Source organism: Lepidothrix coronata, unplaced genomic scaffold (genome assembly GCF_001604755.1).
Source record: "Lepidothrix coronata isolate B3197 unplaced genomic scaffold, Lepidothrix_coronata-1.0 Scaffold67, whole genome shotgun sequence".
Lineage (NCBI taxonomy): Eukaryota > Metazoa > Chordata > Aves > Passeriformes > Pipridae > Lepidothrix > Lepidothrix coronata.
In genome coordinates, this window is record NW_016690247.1 from 4,247,018 (window position 1) to 4,253,017 (window position 6,000).

A 6,000-nucleotide genomic window follows, 5' to 3' on the forward strand; every position below is an offset into this window, starting at 1 on the left:
GCTCAGATCTCTTTTTCATCTAGTTTCTAATGAATATATTTTGCTGTTTTGGGAAAAAACAAACAAACAAAAAACTGCATTGAGCTACAATTACACCTCATAGGAGAATTAATAGCAGATACCAAAATATGCTTGGAACTACCGAAGAAAGAGTTCTTTCACATGGTACCATAATTTTGAGTCCAGCCTGAAAATGGAGTGTATTCTGAGAATCAGCTTCAACAAAACTCTCAGAGTGCATGTATGGGCCAGGGAGAACATGAACCGAGGTTAATCACAGAGAAATGAAGTGCACAAGCACAGGATGACACCAATGGCCCACAGGAGCATAAACACACCTAACTAAGTATCAATTACTGATCACTAAGGTAATGCAGCTTTGAGAAAAGAAAGCAAGAGGAGAAAGGACATGTGGCCAATGTAGATAAAATATCCACTGTACACTGAAAATGCAAAGAGGATAACAAAAGGAATAAAAGATAGTCACAGCCCTCACCAGGAAAAGGAAGAGCAAAGAAGGAAACTCCAACATCGTCTCCCCCAGTTAAGGACGTGGCAGCTGATCAAAGCCATTGTGCATCTGCAGCATGATGCTCCTACTTAGAGCAGGCAACAAAGAGCTGCTTTTTGATTTGCCACTTCCCTCATTCTGCCACTGCAGACTCAGCAGTTGAATGTACAGCATTATCTCTTACTATGTAATTGGGTTAAGTAGATTAAAATTTCAGACAGCACGGAGTGTGCGTTGTGATATTTCACCTCTAACTTGATGACTGGATGAATTTTAGCAGTATGCAGTGGATGGAACAATTCATCATTCGTTAGACAGGAGATGGATGAGGTTAATGACAAATTCTAGCAGTACTAAGAGGGAAGATCTGTAATGGTTCAGGAGTGCCCTTGGATTTCCACAAAATCTTACTCTTGTTCTATAACTGGGATGGCATTTGCAGTCAGAACAAGAGGGTTTTGTTGATACACAAAACAGAAGGTGTCCAGTTCCCTCCAGCACTGAATTGATTCATCTTGGTCAAAAAAAAGCAGAAGTAAATCTGTTACACTATGACAGGGTAAAGCTATCCTGCACTCACAATTACAGCTGTATTGTAGAGCAACATGCAATAAAATAGCAAAGCTTGGTTCAAAACTGCTTTTTGTCTTACAGTCTTAGATGTATTCGTGAATATGCTCAGTATGGGTAACAGCATTGGACATGCAAAATGTGCTTTCCCACTGCATGTTTCAACTGATATTTGCCATAAGGGGAAGCTGAAGGGGAAGCTGTTTCTTCCTGGTTAATGAATACTGAAAGAAAGCTGCAGGGTGACCCGAGCATTAAGCCTTTTTCTGAACAATTGCTAAAGACCAGGTGTTTGCTGTCAGAGCTAGACTGGGTAACTAACTTCACCCAAACAAAAACAGCATCCCAAAATGTTCAAAGTTGGAAGGGGCCTATGGTGGTCATCTCATCCAACTTCCCTGCTCAAACCTAGAGCCAGTTGCCCTGGACCATGTCCAGATGGCTTTGGAATATCTCCAGAGATGGAGAATTCACAGCCTCTCTGGGTGATCTGTGCAGGCACGTGGTCACCCTCACAGTAAGAATGTGTTTCCTGGTGTTTAGGGAGAACCTCCTGTGTTTCAGTCCGTGCCCACTATCTCTGGTCCTGTCACTGGGCACCACCTATTTATTGTTTAATTGTAAATTATTTGTGAATAAATGTATTTCTTCTGTTATGGAGTCATCTGTAGCATGCTGAAGCTTATTGTTCTCATTTGCAGCACTTAAACGATACTGACAGAATCCAGCTGTCTCCTTCCACCTCTGATAAAACCAGGCAGACTAAAAGCTCAATGAAGCTGAAATCTGAGAAAACAGCATCTGAAATAACAAAGACAAAAGGTATGACATAATTCAGAAAACACAGCTTACTCTGAGAGTGACAGTTCATGTTTTACTTTTTAAAAAGCAGAAATGATCAAATAGATTATTAGTGGCAGAAGTGCTGCTGTTTGTTGCGCAGTTGTGCACTGAAACTATCTAATAATCAACTGGGATCTCTCTGAGGCAAGTTCTGTACAAATTGTTCACTATGAAAGCCACATCAGGCCTCGGGACTGTTAACTGTATTGGTTTCCAAACCACCATGGATTAGCTGAGCTAGTTATAAAACCTTTAGACATTAGAAGGAACAGGGAAGCAAGGGAAATAATGTCCCCCATTAACCCAACCACTGGAGATGTTAGTTTGTCCCTCGTTTCCTTTAACATAAAGCAAGTTAGAAAGTCTGGACATAGTCTCTTCTGCCTTACAAGCCCTTCCTATAGGCAACAGCCACGACTCCCTGCCACAGAACAGACTAACACAAAGCTTAAAAGAGAGCCACACATTGGTTTAAGAAACTACTCTACAGCTCCTCCATAGGGAAGCCCTGATGTGGTGGGAATTGGCCAGGGATTGAAAGTCAAAAGCCCATTCCCTTAAGGAGATGGTATAGTACAGAAGCAGCCCTCTGCTTTGTCTGGGTGTTGGCATAATAAATAGTTTGCCCTTGAATGACTTCAGATCTGCACGGTGGCAATTTTTCTGTATAGGGCACCGTCTCAACCTATAAGGGACTCTTCTCATATTTAACAAAAGCAATGGAAAATCAAGTCCGTGCTGGGAATTGTACTGCTGGTACTGAAAATAGAGCTTTCAGTGTGGTACAGCCTGAGTGTCTGGGGGAAAAAAGTCTCCGAAGTTATAGCATGCATCATATGAACAGAAGCACTTAAAAGCTCCACAGCTCTAAACTCTAAGCATCTTTCTCCTCGGAAACTTCACGGGAAATATGTGTATAGAAGAGTTGACTGGGGAACATTTGGCTAGAAACATGTGAGCTGTGGCTATGCTTTGACCTTTGTTGTTGTGCTCTCAGTGCTAACCATCTGCAAGTCTACCAGAAGCATAATTATGCCTGTTTGACAGTGTACATAAATTAGTGTTGGCTCTTCTGGTTTTGCAACAAAGCAGGCAGCCATGTGACTTTTTAATTAAGGATTTAACTGAAATTGATAATAAAGTTCCAATATGCTTCCATATTTAAATGAAAGTGCATCAGCATTATAAAATTTTCAAAGGGAAAACATCCATGGAGATTTATCAGTCACCTGTGAAGCATAGCTGAAGTGAAGCACGACATCAGCTATGGAAGAAATCCAAGCTGTCTGGTTTTCCTGCTCCGAACTACATTCTGCAGTGGAAATCCTCCAAGGGAATCAAGTCCCTTTTTTTCACTCATTTTATTTTAATTTCCATGAACCTGAGACTTTGTATTGTACTTGTGAACATTTAAAGATGCTGATGTCCTGCATCATTTTCAGAACTTCCTTACATGTGCTTATGCTCAGTATCTAGTTACAGTTTCAGCTACTAAAATGCTTAAAAAAGTTCCACCCTCCCTTATGTTTATAGTAAAAGCTATATTCATCTCACTAAAATTATTTTTCAATATTCTAAATAAAAATATATGTCTGTTTAAATTTATGCTTAAAGTTTAGCTCGATCTGGAAATTCATGTTTGAAACTAAATCACTGTCAAACATTCTTAAAACTTTTCCAAGTGTGCCTCCGGTACAGGTCTACAGTGTCATAAATCAATCAATTAAACTTTTTCAGTTTCCTTCTCACAAATCTTGAGTGCAGCCTGAACATTCTTAAAGTGGTAGTGAAGTGCCAAAGGCTCCTGCAGCATGTTAATGTGTACCTTATAGGTGTGAATGTGTCATCAGATTACTTGGTGCTGACTGTGCTGGGGGGATTTTTGTGGGGCTGGAGGTAATTTCTCACACTTTGTCAGCTGTGATGAGACACATCATTACATGCCTGTGATCTGTAAAGCAAATTCTCCCTCTTTATCAGTGTTTGACACTGGATGCTTAACAACCTGGTTAATCAAAACTAGATTATACTGCTAGAATTAATGAGGCATTGAAAGGATTTAATGACTGAAGGAAGCTTTTCAAAGCTTGTGTCAAATAGATTACTTAGTTTAATATTTGCTCATAAATAGTAGAGAAATGTGTGACATGGAAGTTGCAGTTATTCAGACAAATGAATTTCCCTGGGTCAACCTAACCCTGATATCACTGAAAATCTGATGTCTAGTTCATGTTCTTTTGATAGACAAAGAAGCTCTTTCTTCTTTCCCATTGTATTAGTTCAGGGTTCAATGTATAAGATTCAAGGACAGCTGACAAAAATGACCATCTAATCTGAATTAGAAGAGATTCTATTGTTGGATATAATATCTGAATCACGGGGTTAAAATAAATTATTACACCTAGTTAGAGATAGGGAAGTCTGCCTGTTATATGAACTACAGAGTTAGTTTCAGCACCTGATAGCTCTTGAATTTGTCACTGGGCTCTTCGATCAGGAAAAAAAAAGCAGTTTCATCAGACAGACTGAGGTTCAAGGTTTCCCTCTTTGATTGTAAAAACTTTATGTGGTATTCTTTGACCTGGAGCTTTTGTCAGATTGGGAAAGAGGATCCACAGTGTCGTTCAGTGTCTCCAAGGAATGAACACCTGTGTGTGAACACAAGTACGAATGTTCTCCCCACTGCTTGTACTGCAATGCTTCTGTACTTCCTTGCTCATACTGGGACATGACAGTGGGTCTTTTCAGGTGGTTCTAGGAATCTATTGCCTGACATTGCAAACAAGGAAACAGCAAATGGATACAAGCAGGACACCCACTTCAAAAGTACCATTGGGTCCTGAACTAAGCCATATTCCACCAGTCCATTTACAGGCTATTGCTTCTTGTGAATGTGGAGCTGGTTTGGACCTTTCATGCTGATTTTAGAGTTCTTGGTTTATGTTCACAGGAACTTGCCATTTGCTTTTGCCAAAGGAATTTGGGTAAACAGCTTGATATGCAAACTAACTCTTAAATTCTGCATCTAGCATGGTTTATTGTCAAGATGAGTCACTTACGGAAAAATGCCTTTGCAGAAAGAAATCCCCAGCACTCAGATCCACAGGTCCTTTACTCCAGGACCCCATGGATCATACCCCACAGTTTCCCAGAAAGGGCTGAGCTCTATTGGTTTATCTAGTCCCTACTCACTTCCTGAGGAGGCCTGAAAGCTTCCCAACATATCTCAGCTTCATAGATGCTGAAACTACTGGTGAACTAAGAGTCAAAACTGGGAAAATATATCCCCATCCTATGGGTGAGCACATGAAGAATTTTAGGTAAAGTGACAAACCTCAGTAACTCAATTTAATAGTGGCAGAGCTGAGGATATAATTCTGAATCCCATCACTTGAGGATATCATTCAGTTGAGAGTAGGAGGCACAAATACACCAATAAATTTCTTATGCAATGACCCACAGCAGTAGGTGTAAGGAAGACCAGCTGAAGCCACATCAGGAGTCCATTTGGCCCAAGATGTGGCTCAGTTCAAGCAGGACTTTTCATAGGCCAGTGAATACAGTGAATAGCAATGTTGCCACCACTCTGGAGGGCTGTGTGTGACTGCCCCATCACACTTGCTAACCCTTGAGGGAGGCAGGATTGACGCTGTGGTTCTCTTGCACACTTCAACATTGCCCAGCCCCTTCCTCCTCATCCTGGGAGAGGCAAAATTCAATTTTGCATACCCTGCTGGGAGCACTTGACCCTGTTCTGTATAAGAAATGTTGAAAAGAGTGATCTTTCCCTGATACTGTTGCCCGCAAACAAAGACACAAACCAACAGAGTGCTGGTTTATGGGTGCTTTATTCGGGGCCCGGGAACCTGTGGGCTAGCGCCCCAAAAGCAGGATTCCGACCACCCTCGTTCTCAGTTCAGCTTTTATACACAAACAAGTTTACATGTAGTTCTCAGGCTAAAACAATTACAGTTTCTATAGCAAACCAGGTGCAGTAGAAACTGTAATTGTTTTAGCCTGAGAACTACATGTAAACTTGTTTGTGTATAAAAGCTGAACTGAGAACGAGGGTGGTC